The sequence below is a fragment of the Echinops telfairi genome, unplaced genomic scaffold (genome assembly GCF_000313985.2).
Source record: "Echinops telfairi isolate 266 unplaced genomic scaffold, ASM31398v2 ScPeMD7_7400;HRSCAF=8409, whole genome shotgun sequence".
Taxonomy (NCBI): Eukaryota; Metazoa; Chordata; class Mammalia; order Afrosoricida; family Tenrecidae; genus Echinops; species Echinops telfairi.
Genome location: NW_022111300.1, coordinates 6,771,633 through 6,791,755, shown reverse-complemented (window position 1 = coordinate 6,791,755; position 20,123 = coordinate 6,771,633). Strand labels below are relative to the sequence as shown.

The 20,123-nt window shown below is 36.0% G+C and overlaps 1 protein-coding gene across 5 annotated transcripts in view; it reads right to left on the bottom strand.

Annotated features, from left to right (window-relative positions):
* GREB1L (GREB1 like retinoic acid receptor coactivator) overlaps positions 1–20,123 on the bottom strand; it is a 343,344-nt gene that overhangs the window by 322,032 nt on the left and 1,189 nt on the right. The gene's annotated exons all lie outside the window — the stretch shown is intronic.

The following is a 20,123-nucleotide window of genomic DNA, read 5'->3' as shown; positions in this document are numbered from 1 at the left end:
GGGGGGGGATAAGGTACAACCTGTCTAGGTATCGTTGCTAGTCTTTTACTCTACTTTATTCTATCTAACTAGTTCTCTAAATCTGAATATTCTATTCCAATTAATATCCATGTCACTCATAGCATCCATGTCGTCCAAACCACCCATCCATTTAAACCAGAAAATTATGAAGCCTTATTAGCAGCAAACACGGCAAGTAGTCGATTAAAGAGATCCAAGAGAAAAGGACCAACAATATACGAATGGACAGTAACCCATATGACTGCAAACTAGGATTTTGTGCCATTTGTTGTCATTCACTTTTGCTGCACGTGAACCTAAAATTAATTACATCAAATGGCAGCAAATTGTATGCTGTGGTCCATCTGCTATGTAATTACATCCCTAAGGAACTAACTATTAAAAAAGTTTTTTTTCCTATGGCTAGGTCTCTTGATTCTAGCTAAGGAACCTGTATGTAGACATACTCATGATCAGTTAGGTCTCCAAGCAGTCCCTTTTGAGCAGATGCTTGATTTTCATTGTGGAAATGGTTTTAGAAATAGTTATCTAGAGAAAATTCTGTACTGGAGTCTGGTTGGAAGGAGACGAGAAATAAACTAAAAGTTTGACTTTAAAATTCATCCAACAATCCTCCCGTAACTTCAGAAGTAAAAACAATTATTTTTAAATTTCTTGTTGACATTTAAAATGGTAGCCTTGGAGTTTGCTCTTGTCTTCTGGAAAAGTTACATTTAACCAGATTCTGATCTTTGCCAGAACTTCTGAGAGATAACCAACAAAAACTGATGGCTAACTTACTTAGAATGCCGGATGACTGCAATCCCTGCCTTCAAGTCAATAACCTTTCTTTCTCCTTTTTTTTTTTTTATGTATCTTCATGATTACCTAACATTTAAAGTAAGGAAAATAGCTCCAACACCCTAAGATGTAGTTTGCAGCTATATGGCCATCTATGTCACAGAAAACATACTGTTTACATAGCCACATCATGAAGTCTAACCCAGATTTAGGGCAGTCTCACAGTCAAACTACTGAAAGTTCAAAGAAAAATTCAAGTTCAGATATAGAAGTACCAAGGAGATAGAAATCTTAGAAATAACAGACAAGGAGAAAGCTCAGTGCTTTGAATACCAAACTAGAAAGCCATATTCCCAATTGTTTTATTGGATTTGGCTGCAATTCCACCACTCTGCTAAACTATAGAGAAGAACTATGGGAAGATTTTATAAAAGATGAAGGCTAATGACCTCAAAAGAACAGAAAATCCCTCAATTTGAGTCTATGTTATGATTACAACCTGAACCTACTGATTCAGCACAAAGTCATCAAGAGAATTCTTATCTGTAAAAGGAACAATCCATTGTCTAGATGAAACAAAGGGCAGTGCACAGGAAATAGGCCAAATCTGGGCCAGATGGCCACTGATTCACGTTTCATTCTCTCCATCCCTGCCTCCCTGCCTCCCCGCTCCGCCCCGCCAGCCTCCCTGGCACTGCAAAAATAAGATTCAGGCACTATGCTTGCTATCTATGTACCTATGTTTGCCTCCTCCTCTACCCTCTCATCACACCATCTAACAGTTAAAAGGAAATGTCCGTATAAAAAGTTAAACAAGGAATTAGCTATGCAGCCATATGGAAGGAAAATACCTCTGAAAGCCCACAGTCTGTTTCTTAAGACATGACATGAAGTCTTACAAGACGGAATGATTCAAAATGTCTATAATAATTGTCTTCTATTGTTTTTCTCAGTGACACAAAATAGAAATGAGCTCAGCGAAAGTGTATCACAGTCATTTTCAGCAGGTTGGCGTAAAATGTATCCCCTCACTAGACCATCCCCTTGCAAAGATTCTTGTGTTTTTTAGTCTAGAAACACTTTTTTATAGTTACCAATGACAAGCTACCAACAAAAGTAATTATAGTGAATGTTAATGCTAATTCCCAAATGGCAATCTCAAGAAATCTTTTTTTTTTTCTTACAAAATATGTACCTTACACTAGCCAAGCTTTGATCCAAACATTGAAGCAGGCCAGTGTTTTCTTGGGGTGAAAACATAAGTAATTTGTTTTGAAAAATAAAGTCTGACCACAGCAGTGTTTCACAAAGCATGTGTTTCATTTACCTGGATGAGAAAAGCAGGTACATAGATGCCTCGAAAAGGTTTGTGGTCCAAAATAACCAAAAGAAATTCACTGCCACTGAGTCAGTGCTGACTCATAGCGACCCCCTATAGGTCTCCAAAACTGTAACTATTTACAGGAGTAGATAGTTGCTGCTGTTGGCTTCCAAGTGCCAACCATGCGGATGGCAGCCCATCGAGTAACTTGCCACTACACCACCGGGGCTCCTTGCAGTCCCAAATAGAGTATCTCACCTTTAGAGTTCACTCTGTCACAGGAGTTTATGAAATGAGGGATAACTTGGAGAAGGTGCAAACAGTGTTGAAGGGGAAAGATACAGTTATTACTTACAAAAAGAATACTAACATCTCCTTGATCTTCATGAAAATATCCCCCACAACTCAACTGGAATTGAAAAAAACTAAAAGAAAAATAATCACTGACTTTGACTAGTATCAAAAGACTACACCAATGGGTCTGACCTCATGTGTAGAATCTGTACATGAAGATACCATTTTAAGTACACATTTTATACTGCTATGGGTTACTTATATACTCAGTTATAAACAGCAACTACTAACTAAGGTTAAAAAAAAGTAGAATCATGTCTGAAATCCTCACATGGAAACATGTATATAAAAAAGTGGCATAAATAAAATTCAGGATCTCCAAATAAAAATGTTCAGAAAACATTCCTTTACTTTTCCAAACCATATAAAATAAAGCTATTTAAGAATAAAAGGGCTCTTTTCTTTCTTTAGTAAACTTTAGCATTCTCTTTTATAATTACTTAGGAAATGTTAGTGTACTTTACTGGCATACATTTTTATATATTTTTGTTTATTTTGTTTTTTTCAAATCATGTTATTGGGGCTCATAAAACTCTTATCACAATCCATACATACATCCATTGTTTCAAGTACATTTGTACATCTGTTGCCATCATCATTCCCAAAACATTTGCTTTCTACTTGAGCCCTTGGTTATCAGCTCCTCGTTGTTGTTTTTTTAATTATTAAAAGATCATTTTAATAGGGGTTCATTTTTATATTACACTGGCATTTTCCCAAAGCTTACATACCAAAAGATCAGTGAACATCAAACAGACTGTGTTTTTACACAAGATAATCATAGGCTGACGAAAGACAAAAATGACTTCAAAATATGCAATCAACAAAAATTCACACCAACTATGTTTTTTATACAGAAAGTCTACTACAGACAGCAGAAGGTAACCTCTCTTAGGAGAACATTCACAGTAGCTTACACAATGCCAACCCTGAAGATAGTCAAATCAAAACATTTTGAATCATGACTTCTGTCTGAAAGAGAACAGTGATAACTGGAAACATCCTCAAAAACTTGTCCTTAAAAATTATTCCTGGAAGTTCATCTACATTTACAACATCAGCAAAGTTTTAATCAATGGTTACAAATATAATTTAAATACAAATGATGGGGACTTCAAAAAATTCATGGAAAAATTCTCTTTTTTTTCTTGTACTATCTTCTAATTCTATTTTTCCATGAATATTTTGAAGGACCCACATACACGTGTGTCTCCTTGATGTGCTTCTGATAACTTGGATAGCCTTTTGTTTTGTAAGTCATCTCAGATTATTTAAATATATTTTCTATAACCTGATTTCCACTTAAAACATCACTACTTTTCTTTCCAAAGAATAACAAAATAAAACTCAGCATACTAGAAATTTCTGGATATTATTAGATGTGCTTTTACAGTATGTAAATTAGTTTGGTTTTTTTATAAATTAGTTTTTAAACATAAACCTATAATCTTAGAAAAACTGAGAAAAATTAATAATCCATTAAGGGCTTTTAAAATAAGATGGCAGCATATTGGCTGTTTAATAAGTTTCATTTTATTAGTAAAAACTAGTGATTTATGTCCATCTGCATGAATACAAAAGAAAATAACTATTCAAATTGAAATCCTCTTAACTTTTGAGCTCATCTTTAGAGTCTCTAAGATAAATTTACATTTAAATGAAGCACACACACACAAAGGCAGCTGGACTATCATAAACACCTCACACTCAATGTTTCCAGAGATTTAAATCTCTAAGTCTTAGAATAGAGAACTGTGCCTAAACAAGTATGTTTAATCAGTCAGCTTTATTTACACATCAATTCAAAAGATTTATATGCTAATGCCTTAATTTATGTCTTAGTAATTAGGTCAAAACAATTCTAGTAACAAATGTCAATTCAGGAGACTTTTTTTTTCCCTTTAACAAGTATTTTCTTTTTATAGTGGTCCACAACTCAGGTAGAAAATTCAACTTCATTCAATTCAAAGAAAATATGTACAGATATATCATATTTTTAATGATAAATATGGCATTCTTTTTTTAAATACTATAGTGAGTAATATAGGTCAAGGGCCAAATTAGAGTGTACACAGTTTTCTTTGATCAAAAATCAGCAACAATTCAAAACTTTACAGGGTAAATTATTTCATGAGGAAACACTTTAAGAGCTATGATTTAAATGCTTATTAATTTCTCAAAATAATTTACACATACATCAAAAGAATGCTAATTACTAATTAAGCCAGTCATTTCACATAACTCTAAGTGTATTCTAGTTTCAACATAATCTGATGGTCAAAATAAGCTTTCACCCTTTTTCTCTGCACATAAAGAACATTAAAAAAAGAATATAAAAATTTGTATCTATTCTGTAAGACTAAATAGACAGGTAGATATACTCAATAGTGATTAATTTGAAATCCCCTCCATCCCCTCAACATATATGCCACCATTTTAATTTTTATTTCCTATTCTCTTTTTTTTTTAATAAAACACTTTTATTGGGGGCTCTTACATCTTATTACAATCCATACATTCATCCAGTGTGTCAAGCACATTTGCACATATGCTGCCATCATCATTTTCAAAGCATTCTCTTTCCACTTGAGCCCCTGATATTAGTTCCCCATTTCTTCCCCTTCCCCCCCCACCCTCCCTCACAAACCCTTGAAAAGTTATAGATTATTATTTTCATATCTTACATCATCCTCCATTGCCCCTTACCCACTTTTCCGTTGTTTGTCCCCCTAGGTGGGAGTTCACACCGATTCTTTTCATCACTGGTATGGTTCCAAGGCTTATACCAATGCTTTATGAACAAACATTTTCTAGCTTTAGAAAATGAAATGAAAAAATAATAATAAAAATTTTTAAAAGAAAATGAAATGAAGCCTCAATCTCCCTTAGATAAGATTAAACAGTTATGTAGTCAGTTTTCTCTATTCTAAGAATTATAGTTAAATCTCTGAAAAATACCAAAACTGTTAAAGAATTCTACTGAAACAGAACAGATGACACCCCTACTTACGATATTATTTAAATCCTTCACTGTGTTAGTAATGATTTGAGGAATATGTTTGATTGAGATGATGTATCTACATTTCCACAAACCACATTACTGTGTTTTTAACTGAATTGTAAATCTCCCCCAGGGCAGGGGTAGTCCCTTAGTTTGCTTTTTCTTTCTCCACAGTATCCATTCTGATTACAGCTGTTTAAAAAGGATTTATTAACTTGACTTTTACTGTTAATTTCCGGCCTAATGAAGAATTATATTATTCCCACTGGTTATAAACCTCTTACTTAATAGGAAAATTATGAAGAGGAAAATATTTTGAAGGTGACAACTATACTTAATGAGTTATTTTTAATCAAAATAAAAACTAAGAGGGAGTTTGATATTATGATTGCTACTGCCACTTATTGTTGCAAAGTCCTTTAAAAAACTCCGTACAGGTTAAACACAATCTTTAATCGCAGAAAGACTACGGTATGTTTGCAATCCATGAGCTTTAGCTTCCTTGGGTAAACACCACAACAGATGTCTGGTAATCTCCTATGTAACAGTATCTAAGTAAACCCATACTGTTTTGATTTGGGAAGCTTGTCGATTTAAGAAGCTAATAAACATTATGAATTGTGGCCTTATTCAGTGTATACGCTTCATCATATTATTCAATACTTTTTCTAGACTATCAATTCCATGGTTCTCCTCCATTATGCAAGGATTCCTTGTGAGTGCTTGGTTAGAACTGAAATCTCAGCAGTTTGAACCTACTGGCTGCTTCATGGGAGCAAGAGGCAGGTAATGTGCCACTGTAAAGATTAAACCCAGGAAACACTATAGGGAAGTTCTATTGTGTCACATGGTGATGCCATGAATTAGAATTAACTGGATGGCATACAACAGTTCCATTTGCAGCATTAAACTTGAAAGGCAAGGCTTTAAATGATTTATTTTAATTAACTAGGATGTATACTAGGAGCCCTGGTGGTGTAGTGGTTATTGCACATTAGGTTGATCCATAAGGTCAGGAGATCAAAACCAGCAGCCACTCCTTGGGAGAAAAATGGGGCTTTCTACTCCAACAAACGGTCTCTGAAACTCAAAGGGATAGTTCTACCTTGTCCTATAGGGTCGCTATGAGTTGGAATTGCCTTGATATCTGTAAGTTGGTTTTGATTTTTTTGGAGGGGAGGATGTTTACTTGGAGCCCCGGTGGGCATAGTGGTTACAAGTTGGGCTGCTAACTGCAGAGTCAACAGCTCAAAACCACCAGCCCCTCCATGGGAGAAAGACTGGGCTTTAGACAGTTTTAGACTCCTTAAGACAGTTAAAGTCTCAGACACCCACAGAGGGTCGCTATGAGTCAGCATTGACTCAATGGCAGTAAGATTACCTAAATTATTGAGTAAATTTGATGATAAAGTAAATATGCATGAAGGCTTACTTAGGCATACTTTAATAAACCTCAACAAAAGAGAAATGAACTGTGCCTCCCTTCACCTGTGTCACAGAATTGTTTGGGATTTCATTTTTCCTTCCTTTATTCAAAAGATAATGCCACTGGCCTAGCTTCCAAAGGGCATGAGCTTTGTCTTGATATTTCCAGTAAAATTAATACGTCTGTTGTTTCTTCTACCTTCTCACCTCCCAGCTACCTTGTAGTCAATGGCTTAAATATAAAAGAAGTGTGGCCCAAGTGAAGAAGAGAACCTATAACCATGGAATAGAGCAAATGGGTCCCTACAGAGGCCATTCATTCATCCATTCATTAACAAATAATGAAGGTGACTGACTACCTCCTTGTATAGGTGCTGGAGACAGAGCAGTGAGTAATACACAAAACACAGTTAGGGACTCAAGATTTTGACCCCCTCCATTAGCACCATCCTTACCAAACAAGATACCTTTCCCCCAAAATAAGGCATTCAATGGATGCCTAGTAGTCTGAAAGACTTAATATGCTCTCTCAGCACCTACATCCAGAGAGAGCAGTAACATTTGCCAATTTTCTGGGTAATATAAACCATTTTAAGATTCACAACCACCGCCCCAAGGGAGAATGACAAGACTTTCTACTCTAATAAAGATTTACAGTCGTAGCTCTACTCTGTCCGCAGGTTCACTCTGAGTCAGAATTTACTTGATGGCAATGAGTTTTTTGGGTTTTTTGGTTCTGAAATTGGGGAAGGACTAAGCAAAGAAGAGTTTATGAGTCATAAAGACTTATGGGTTTTGTTGTTGTTGTTAAAATCTATGTTTTATGCATATACAAACATGCTTACACACATGCAAGTACTCTCCAAAAACTCAAATATGCAACTACACCATGCACTTTACTGTCTCATCACAGTTCCTGTGCAGAAGATGCAATAAACATATTTGGGGAGTTTGATGGCAGAAAATCTTAAGCACTGAAAATATCCAAAATACCATAAATAAAATACTATATACTTACATACTCCAACAGTTTCCCTAGATTGCACAGATGGCCCATTTAATATCCATTAATATTTTTAAACTCCTATGAAGCTTTTGACAAATGAACTATAAAAATATTATACTTCATATTGGATTGTTCAATGTATACCAAAAAGGGAGAAATGGTAATTTTTACAAGGCCCATGTTTCCCAGAAAAGTGAAAATGTGGCAATATTTTAAATTGGGAGGCTAACCATTTAATATTAATTTATTTCTTGTGAAACCTGGGGTCTTTCAACAAGTCTGATAAGTATTAAAAACTCATGGTTAATGAGGTTATATTTTGTACCTGGTATCATGCTTGGTGCTTGATCCATTATTTCACAAATGTAACTTTTTTCAAATTAAATCATGTTAGTTGTCTTAGGAGTCAAATATATATCAACAGTATTGGAGGAAAATAGTTATATGTTCAATAGAGGCTTTATTCGAAAATAGATTTACTTGATTTTGTACTGTAAGGTAATAAAGCTACCAAGATGTAGTTGTTTCTTTTCACATTAACCCATGAAATTATTAAAACAAAAATACCTTTCTGCCATTGAGTTGATGCTAACTCATAGTGACCCTATAAGACAAGGTAGAATTACCCCTGTAAGTTCTTCAGACTGTAATTCTTTATGGGAGAAGAAAGCCCCATCTTTCGCTCACAGAGCGGCTGGTAGTTTTGAATTGCTGACCTTGCCGATGACAGCCCAACAAAAAACCACTACACCACAAGGGCTCGTTCATGGAATGACACAATCTGTGAAATTATGCTCAGAGAGAAATAGTCCATACGCTAATCCCAAATGAGATGTTGCTGCTCATATTATTAGTCTTCCTTAACCTTTGATGTGTTCCAAGATGTAGGTCTAGCCATTCTCTAATACACCAAGACCATAACCTATTCTGTAGTGAGAAAACTACCTGGGGTTCTCTAGTTAACCAGGAGCTCAACTCGGGATTAATACTGGTTCATGTTAGAGGTTGAGTTGCAACAGGAAGCTTTTCTATCAATGAAAGTTCCAGAGGGTCACAATGAGTCAGAATCAACTCTATGGTATTGTTAAGGGTTTTGTTGTTATTTTTAATATTCCAAAATTTTGTAAATAAGGGATCAGAAGTTTTTTTTAATAGCTATTAAAATAAAAATGCTGCAAACTGGAACTTGATCGGGAACATTGTCACTGCTAGAAACCTTACCGGGATTTTAAGTGTTACTTTCCAAAAATGAAATTGAGGGGAAATATTGTGGAAATACCCTTACCTCCCCGTTGAGGAGAGCATTTTGGCTTTCCAAAGAATTGCCAACTAAATACACTGTAGACTGTCTATTCTGTACAATGTAACCAATCAATCCTTTTATTTACTATGTACCCTTTACATTAGACATTTTGGAAAATACTGACAATAACATGCCATAATGCTTCTTCTCACGGTACACTCTACTCTTCAGAAAATATAATTTTTGTAACAGAGAATACAAATGCATATAATGAAGTTCTGAAACCATGGTGTATAAACCCTATGTGATATAGAAGTGTACAGCCAGAGAAAAATTAACGAACCCTTCAGTACTTAATGTATTTCTGTGATTGAGGAAACATAATTCTATAGCCTGTGCAATCCAATACGGTTGCCACTAGCCTCATGAGGCCAGTAAGCTCTAGAAAGGAAGCTAGTGTGCCAGAGGAAACAGATTTTTGTTTTAATTTTCTTTAAATTCTACAGGAGTTCTATTTACTAGAACTTTTTTTGAAGTTTTGAAGTTTTTTGAATTTACTTGAAACTAGCTTTTCAAGACAGGGAAATAACATGAGCCAAGCCATTGTTAGGAGTCTGAGTACAATCGAGAGAGAACTAACTGACTTATCTGGAGTAGGGGTATTAGATTATTATCAACCTATATTGAGATAGGTTATGACGTGCCTTCAAGAGGACTGAGGAAATGAGACATCAGGGCACTACACTGCTGGTTGCCTAACTATGTCATTTGCTGATCTTCTTCACTATTAACCACCCCAAGGCTTTTGCATGTTCACCTCAGAGAACTGACCCTGCCCCAGCTTTTTTGATGAATCTTGTTTATTCTAAGCCAGTGATGGTAATTCCATTTTCCTTATCAGAGACTGGTTTAGGATGAACATGTGAAAAATTCTGGCGAACGAGATTTAGGATGCATGCATGCAAGTATGATATAAACTCTTTAAAGGGTGTTTAACCTGAAGAAAAGAATGTTGTTGTTTTTTTCTGACTCCAGTCAAGGTTATGCAAGAATGTGCAGCTGGGGCTTGCAGCTGACATCTAGAATAACGAAAGATGAGTTGAGAGAAAAAGAGCAAACATACCAACATGGCAGAAAATGACCAAAGCAACAGGGTCTTTAATGACATCATCAAGCACCCTAGTTAGCACCCAGAAATGCCCCTCTCCTTCAGAATTTCTTGTAATTAAAAAAAAATTCATTAGCGTTTAAGACCTTTAGTTTTTGTTTTGTTACATGCAGTTGACAGAATTCTGGGGGACTAATGTTAAAAGCAGCACCCTTTGGTTAGCGCTGAGGTAGGCAATTGGCAGTCACTGAAGGAACTGATCCAGGTTGGAGACTGATACCAAGCAAAGTTTAAGACTTAAAACTGGCTTGCATGAAAAACAGATCAGAAGAAGTCATCAAACAGACATGACTAAAAGGCCTGAATAGGCTAGAAAAAGATTTTGGAAACACTAGGGAACTATTACTAGCATTTAATAGCATTAATTTATACAGATAATTAACTTGAAGCAAAATTAAGAAAACTATTTTCTAAGAGTAGTAGGAATTTAAGAAATCTTTCTTTTCTTTTTTATTATCATTTCCATGTTATTTGTATAAGATCTAAATAAATCTAAGAACATGCCATTTCTCTAAGTGTTGTATATTGAATAACTTCGGTAGACTTGACAGTGAAGAAGAATTCTGAAATATTATTTTCCTATAACAACTGCACTTAAAGGAAGGCAAAGTCATTAAGGAACAATATGGTAAAACAACAAGCATGTAGGACTAGCCAGACGACCTGAGACAAGTCCAGTAGGCCCTACAACAGTTTCCTCCACAGATAGGCTCTACTCTGGTTTTAAAAGTCACAAAGCTCCACTTTTACACTGAAGGAAACCCTTTTGAATAAAAAATATGCAATTGATATTAAGATTTAATTTTCTAAACTCTGCTCTCACCTTTTGACTGATTAACTGATTCTAAAGGGGAATTAAAATGAAAGTCCATCTCCGCAGAATCTTGAAGCAAACCCCAAACCCTGGGAAACAATTGTTTCTGTAACTTTAATGTAACACTGAGGGAAATAGTTTCTTCAAAGATTTCCAATAAGTAAACTGCTAGTTGGAAATGTTAGTGTCAATTTTTCTATTAACACCATAGCTTAGGGGCCCTGGTGGTATAGTAGTTAGGAATTGGGCTGCTAACTACAAGGTCAGCAGTTCAAAACCACCAGCCATTCCTTGGGAGAAACACAGGGCTTTCTATTCCCGTAAAAGTTATAGTCTAGGACAGATTCTACTCTGTCCTATAGTGTCACTATGAGTCAGAATTGACTCAATGGCAATGATTTGGCTTTTTTATTGCTTTGTTTTGTTTTAGTTTAGGTCTCAAGTACTAGCTTGAGACCTTTATTTTACCTATATTTCCAACAGCTAATTATAGGCTATGCATTTTTCCTATTTATTGGTCTTTTAGAAGTGTGCTTATGTGAACTACTGCTCAGTTACATCTTTTGCAAAGTATTTTTAAATTATGGAAGTTTCTAATGTATTTTATTGTCATTTTGTAAGAGTTCCTTATATGCTAGAGATGATAATTGTTCATTGTATATTTCTAAGCATTTGTTTATGGTAATTTGTTCCTTTTTTCCTGCTTCACAAATGTTTTAAAATTGTATAATCAACTGTTTGTATTTTGTTTAAGATTCTGGATTCTTGTTTAGTTAAAATAAATGACCTCTAATAAAATAATGGTCGTTTAAGTTAAACTATGGAAATTTAACTATACTACAGAATCTTATGAAGACATTAAACAGAATGAATAAGAGTTATGTACCAGATGATAAAGAGGAATAGCCAAAGTTTTATTAAGTGAAAAAAGACTGCCATAAATAATACAGATAAAATCTTTACAGGTATCTTTATCTTTCAACCTCTTATATATCTATATCTTTCTATGGAGTCATACCTCTAAGTCAACTGAGAGAGCATTTACTCATTCTTTTTAATGGTTACATAATACTCTGTAGTATGGATGTTTAAACAACCATTTCTGATTAAAGGACACTTAACAAAAGAATCAGAAGTTACATATTAAAAGACAAAAAACCTATGGGCATCAAGTCAATTCTTACGCATAGCAACCTTACCGGATGGAGTAGACCATCCCATATGGTTTTCAAGGGAGTAACCTTGACAGAAGCAGCCTGTCACTCTTTTCTCCTGGAGCCAATGATGGATTTCAACCACCGATCTTTTTTGTGTGTTTGTTTTAAGATAATTTTATTGGAGGCTCTTACAGCTCTTATAGAAATCAATTGTAGCAAGCATATTTGTACATATGTTGCCATCATTATTTTCTACACATATACTTTCTATTTGAGCCCTTGATATCGGCTCTTCTTTTTTTCCTCCCTTTACCCCTCCCACCCTCATGACCCCTTGATAAGTTATAAATCATTATTATTTTCATATCTCACACTGACTCCCATCTCCCTTCACCCACGGTTTCGGTTTCGGTTTTCATCCCCCTGGGGTGTGTGACCCTTCTGTGATGGGATGTCCCATTGTCTGCAGATGGGTTTTGGGTCTCTGCTCAACCCCCCTCATTCTCAACAAAATGTTTTTGTTTGTTTGTTTTGGGTCTTCTGATGCCTGTTCACTGACCTTTTTGGTTAGCAGCCAAGCACTCAGCCACTACACCACCAGAGCTACTTATATTAAAAGACAAGGCATCTAATTACAGAATTTTAAACCATGTTTGCAAAGCAGAATAGCACCATAAATTCCGCAAGTTTTACATGTATATATACATGAAAATAGATATGGCAGTACATAAGATGCTGAAATACATAGATGTATACATACTCAGTTTTATAGATACATGTGTTGCAGTGAAGAAGAAGGTTAAAAGGGGCATTTTAAAAGGGGCATGAACATTTTTTAAAGAAGTTGTATATTTTTTTCTTTTAAACAAATAATTTCCCTAAAATCGTTTGTGTTGGTTAATAGGTGTAAATATACATTGTTGGCACTCGGTACCACTGGGTCAGTTTCTATGCAGTGTCCCTATATACAACAGAAGAAATACTGCCTGCTCCACAAAATACTGCACTCTCCCCTTAGTTGTTGCTGTGCTTGAGCGAGTCCATTGTTGCAGCCACTGTGTCAATCCATTTCAATGAGGGTGAAGTCATACAAAATAATGATCACCAAAAATGTTAATGCTATTTAATGTAGGTTGGTTAGATATCAAGAAGGGGAGAAGAGGAAGGAAAACAAGTGACAGAAAAAGAAAACAGGAGGGGAAAAGATATAAGCAAACTTAAATTCACCCTTTCCAAGAGATAGAACAGATTGAAAGGGAAGCAGACCCCCCCAAGGGAAAAGGTTCCGTCATCCTCTGATGTGGGTAAGCATTACAGTAAAAGTCTTACAGTCCCCCGGTACCACCATAGAGATGTATACATATATTATCCGAAGGATTCATTTAACCTCATTTAAAAAGCAGGAAGTAAATGAGACATCCCACCAATTACATCTTTTCTTTAGGGATGATGACCTTTGGCACACCTATTCCATAAAAATACAAGTTACAGAATGCTAAGTGCAAGGAGTGGTTCTAAGACTTACATGTCCATAGAAGGCACCTGGAAAGATTGCTAAAATGTACATTCCTAAAATCCACCCAAGAAATTCTTATTCAGTAATCTACAGACCAATAATCCTATTGAACAAGCACCGCAGGCAGATTAGGCAGGTGCGGACATACGACATTGGAAAGCAATGAAATTAAGGTTTGATCCCTTTACAAACTATTAACCAAAGAATTTGAAACATATGGCTCACGATAAAGTACAAAGAATTTTGAAGTAAAAAAATCTAGATTACCTTTCTGATCTAATCACCTACTCACTCCCTTGCCTGCCTTTAAGTCAGCTGCACATTATCCCTCTACGAACAGGCCAGAATGCTCTGCCCCTGGAGATTCCAATGGCTGAGTCTCTCACCTCCAGGTGTTCCTTCTCAATGAGACCGTCCCTAGATCTAACTTAGATATCTCTTATAAAGAATCACACCTCCCATCTTACTTCTAATTCCTTTCTGCTTCATTTCCTCTTTAGCGCCTCTCATTATCCAAAATGCAATATATTTTCATTATTTTCTTTTGCCTATTATTTGATTTCCTTTAAGACAAGGACATTTGTCAGTTGTCTCCATTGTAGCATCCCTAGCACCTAAAACAGTGTTTGGACAGAGTTCAATGAAATTTAACTTGGACAAGGTAAAATGAATGAAGCTTGAGAGCTTCAGTGTAAGAAGAGCCAGACGCAGTCAGCAAGTGGAGAATGGATTCCTGGGCCCTGCCAGAGGTCTGATTTAGTAATGTGAGGTGGCTTCTGAGATTCTGAATTTCTAACAAGAACTCAGGTAAAACTGATGCAACCTAAGAGGGTCAATCAATTCTACTATGCAGAGCTTTAAGCTGAAAAGGGAACGACTTGCTAAAGTGCTGCACATTTATTGGGACAAACAGAATGAGAAAACAGTTCCCCTAACTCTATGTACCTAACTTATCTATGCAGATATCTAAAATAATAATACAATAGGTATATTTTCCCCTTAATATATTATAGATGCTTAACTACAGTCTAATTTTTAATAACAGCATGGTATTCAGATTCTAATTTTTACTCATATACTTTCCCAGATGATATTTTTCATACATGCCTTGTGGGGTATTTGTCTAATTATTTCCTTCTAGAAGAGAAATTTCTCAAAGATTTTAAAACTAGTGCTGTCCGATAGGACCTTCTTCAATGATGGATACATCCTGTACCTACATATTCCAATATGGTAGACACCAGCCATATGTGGCTATTGTGCAGTTGAAATCTTCAATTTTATATAATGACCCTTAAATTTAAAAAGCCACATACATTTAGCTATGGGTCAATTTAATTTGTATGGAGATTTAAAATATCAAATCTGAATAGCTGTCACAATTTGTCTTCATTGTTAAAGTATGAGAGTGACTTTATACCCTCTTGCTACATTAAGTATTGTCAGTCTGACGGTGGCAACGAGATGTTTGGGTAGTCTTAGTAAGCATTTCTTTGAATATTAGTAATGTTGAATGGGTTTATTTCTTCTGTCCTCACATTCATTCAATTTCAACTATTTTCACCCATATTACTTAACTCAAAAGTTAGAAATTATTTGGCTTACTGGTCTGCTTTGTTGGGTCCACTATGTTTTTCTTTAATTTATTACAGCATTTAAATTCACACAAAACTTTCATTTCCAGCTTCACTTGAAAAAAGCCTATGAACCAGCAACAGTGGATCACATCCCCAAAGGACATGCTGTTTCCTCTACCTTCAGAAAAGTGTTAGGAGTCTTCCGCCTTCAGACTTTCTTGTTCATCAATATGCAATCACCCCCTATTATTTTACAGGTGGCCCGCCTCTGCCTCACTCACCTTTATTACCTGCTTGATCCCTGCAGGCAATTGAGTTTACAACTCCGGCCCTACATTAAAATTTGAAAGGTTAAAAGGCATACGTCCAGCTAACTTGTAGTTTATGTTTAGGATACAAAAGTGGTTTTATGAAATTACCCCATGGTGCTGAAGTTCTTACTCCCTGGAGCCGTCATTCAGCCTCACAAATGTTGTTCAGCCTCACAAACGTTGTTAGGATACAGACTGGTTTGCCCCACCTCTAGAATATCTGATTCAGTAAGCTGGAATGGGCCCCAGGAATGTATATCTAAGTACATCTTAGCTCCAGGTGCTACACAGCAGGGAGATGAGGTTTCCTCAAAGATGTAAACACCTCCTGGAGAGGGGTGATAACACATAATTTTGATAACATAATATGAATTTATGGAATCTTTTACCTCACCCCACCACAAAAAACCCCCACATTTGCCATGTCATTATACTTTCACAACAGAAGGTTAGTAATTAGAATGGTAACTCAAATTATTAACCCTATTTTACAGAAGAAAAGTAAGGCCCAGGGGCTAGGAAACTCCCCTAAAGCACACAATAAATTAGAAAAAAACAAACAGAACAAACAGGTTTCCCTGCTCCTAACCTTGTAGGCAAACACAACCAAGACACATGTGGAACTCAGTTCTGAACACTGGTGCCGTAGAACAGAGCCATGCCCACGGGAGCAGGGAGACAATACAAGATAGGGCTCACAGCAACAAACATTTGTCGTTTGTGTGCTAAGCATGACTACAGTCACCGCTGTAGAAACTGTTAATAAGATCCATATGAGCAGAGAGGTACAAACTGAAACCACAACCTTGAAAACATAGTGCAATCTCAATAGAGTAGACAGAACAAAAGCAAATATCCCTAAGGGGTGGGTGATAGGAGTAAATTCAGGATTGGGTAAAAGAGGAGAGGCTTCTCGGTGGGAGCTTTACATCTGGACTTGGAGGAGCTGCTATCATCAGTCGGTCAAGAATGGGAGGGAGGGCAGTGTACACAATAGGGAGCCCTCCTGGGGCTCAGCAACATAAAGAGCTGCTGTGATCCATGTTGGGTGTGTGTTTGTCAGAAATATCAGGACTGCTGGAGCTCCAGAACTTACAAGGGCATGTTTTTGTGTAGTCTAAACTATCTTGACTATGTACGAGCTCAATCTGCAGGCATAACTCCATTATCCATCTGTAGCCAAAAGATAACTTTCTCTCTTTCCCCTCCACACTACTACTAAAGTCCTACCAGATTGTGATCACAATAATGGTAACTCAAAACCAGTCCAAAGGGGAGCAGGAGGGGTAGGGAAGACTACATTTTCATTTAGATGAAATTTAGATACAATGTTAAGCTTTATTAAGTTTAGTAGCTACTTTGTTATGATCATTTAAAATTATTTTAAATATGAGAAAATGAAGATTAATTCAAAAGGACCTATTGGGAAATTTGGCTTACTCTTCACCAATGTTGTTGTAACTCTTCTACTATATGCCTGTCAAGGAGTCAAGCTCAAAATGCCTGAAGTCATAAAGCTTCTCCCACTCTATTGAGAACCCAAACCATAAATCCACTGCCATTGAGTCTATTTTCACTCACAGTGACCCAAAACAAGGTTTCAAAGGCTGTAAATGTTTACAAGAACAGACAGCCTCACCCTTCTCCCTCTGAGTAGCTGATGGTTTTGAACTGCCAACCTTCTGGTTAGCAGTCCAATAGTTGCCAAACAGCGCCTCTAGGGCAACCCCCCCCCCAAACAAAGTCTCTTATTTGCACAAAAGTAAAGGAATGTAAACCAAAACAACAGGATATAATTTCACACTTGTCATATCAGTAACACTAACAAATGTTTTGAAGTAGCATTATACATTTATATAACCTTTTGGGGGGAAAAATTGGAAATGACCATAAAATGGGAAATTCCTAGTAAAAAATAAAAAGTAATATTTATGTGTTTTCAGAGAACATTTATACATGTTTTCATGTTATTGCTTTATATCTTAACTTTGTAGAGAGCTATTAATTACTACACCCATTTTACGGATTAGAACATTAAAGTCCCAAGGTTTTCAAGCCCACACATTAACAACTTCACTAATCTACCTCTCTAAAGAAATAATTCCAAGGAAACCTTAAAAAAAAAAAGGAATCAATTATATTCATGAGAATTATATATTTTTAACTACTGGAAAACTAAGAAAATTATAGGGCACTAAATGAATAAATTATTATAAAAACTGAAAATTGGACACAAACTATAGAAAATGTTAAGGAAAAAATCAAAATACATATAAGACATCTGTAAATATATATATTCATCTGGCAAAACTGGAAGGGGTGAGAAACAGAACTGTTAACATTCTAGAAAAATTATGCTACTGGTATCTTTTGTTTTTGTCAGCTTTGTCCATGAAAGTGACTGTAGACGCCTTATTAATCTTGTGGGTTTTGTTCAAATTCTTAGCAACTCAATCCAAAAGTTCCTAAAACTTCACTACAATTTATTTGTCCTATAAACATTAAAGATAATTGTCTAATATTCTCAATCGGCGGCTCTAAAGCAATAAGTATGAGATCTTCATCTCAACATCAATGATTTCTGCAACCACCCCTTGAGGTTGCACTTTGGAAACTCCTTGGGATTCAACACAGTGACAAAAATCAACTTTGGCTAACTCTTTAGTCTCACAGCCTTGCAGTCACTCTTCAGCGCCCAACACCCTTCCAGGAGCAATTAGCCAGAGGTTGCAGGTGTTTTAGAGATTAGAAAAGCTTCCTGCTAAGAACATGATCTTCCAGTGAATACTTGCATAGTAACTAAAATCTCTTGACAGAAAGGCATATAGTCATAATCTAAGTATCTATGAAATTTATGAATTAAATTATGTTCAGTTCCTTTAAAGTAGATAGCTGAACTTTAGTTCCATGTTAATAAGAGTGATTTCCCCTGAAAGTTAACAACATGAATTGTGAAGAAAACCAGCTCCTTAGCCATACAGAGGCCTTTTCAGGCCCGCATTTGGCCTCAATAAGCAACATAAAGACATTTTGTGGGAAAGTGAAGTGGTCTTTCTCCAATAAGATCTAACTCATAAGAGCAGGAAGATAGCTTACGTTTTTCTAACTTCTTTATAAATCTATCATTCAGGAATTTTTTTGTCATGCCATTGTCTAATACTCTTAGATCCAACTGGGCTATCCTTAGTCAATCTTAGGACACCTACAGAACTATTTTAACCAGAGTTTTGGAGTCAGAAAGAAGGATCCTTAGAAACCAGGGAGTTCAATTCCTTTATTTAACTCAGTGGGGAAGGGGAAGCATTTTGGCTAATTGACAACAAAACAAAATTGACAACAAAACAAAGGCCTAGAACTAAGATATGAGACCAAATACATTAAACTTGGCCTCCATATTCCTCCCTCACCATTAAAGATTGTATATAAAGCCATATCAACATGAGTGTACATAGTTTTCAAATATACATCACACTAGATGGAGAAAAATTCATCCTTTATGTCATGAAGAGTTCCAAACTGAAGGATAATTCAACAAAGGTATAACCACCAGTATAGATAGAGGTTGGGGAGTGGGTAATAGTTCAGTAGTCTGCTTTCCACTGAATAAGTTTAAAGATTTTTAGCACTGTATCTGATCTTCACAGAAGAAATGGCAGTTAGCTGCAGTAAAGATTTACAACCTTGGAAACCCTAAGGGCAGTTTGACTTCATGTTGGAATCCACTCCATCTTAATGTCTACTCTGGGCCAAATAAAAAGGCTTAATGTCATTTTTAATACACATCAAATTAATACCATCCCCACTGATACATAGTTTTATCACTCTTGATAACCAGTTCATTTCCTCTCTGTTTCCATAATGGAATTCCATTTTAATAAGATTTATGGACGTATGAACAAGAAATTGGCAACAGTGGTTTCTCTGGGGAGGAGGAACAGAGAATTGCAAGCATGGATAGAAGACTGAAGACGGAAGAGTTATTTTACACTGCCCTTCAAGTTGAGACTTTTACCCTATTCAGATTACTTTTTAGTACTCATTTACAGTTCCCCATGAAATGCATGCCTCTATGCAGGTCTGCTCCTGTGAATAGTTACAATCTCAGAAACGTTAAGGAGCAGTTCTACTTTGTCCTATAGGATCATCGTGAGTTGGTATAGACTCAGCGACCGTGGATGTGGTTTGGGTACATGTATGTGATTTTATTACTAAGCATTTTCCATGACACACACACCCCATTTTTCTTCCTTTAAGATTTTAGTATTGCAATTTGTAAAAACTCACGGGAAATCTCAGAAAGGAAAAGAAACCCAACACAGTTTCGAGTCTCAAAGCAGTATTCCAGGATTGGAAATTTAATAAAATGTACAGATAAAAGGCTTTGAAGAGGGCATTTTCTGGAAAAGCCATTTGAGAAAATGCTCTTGCC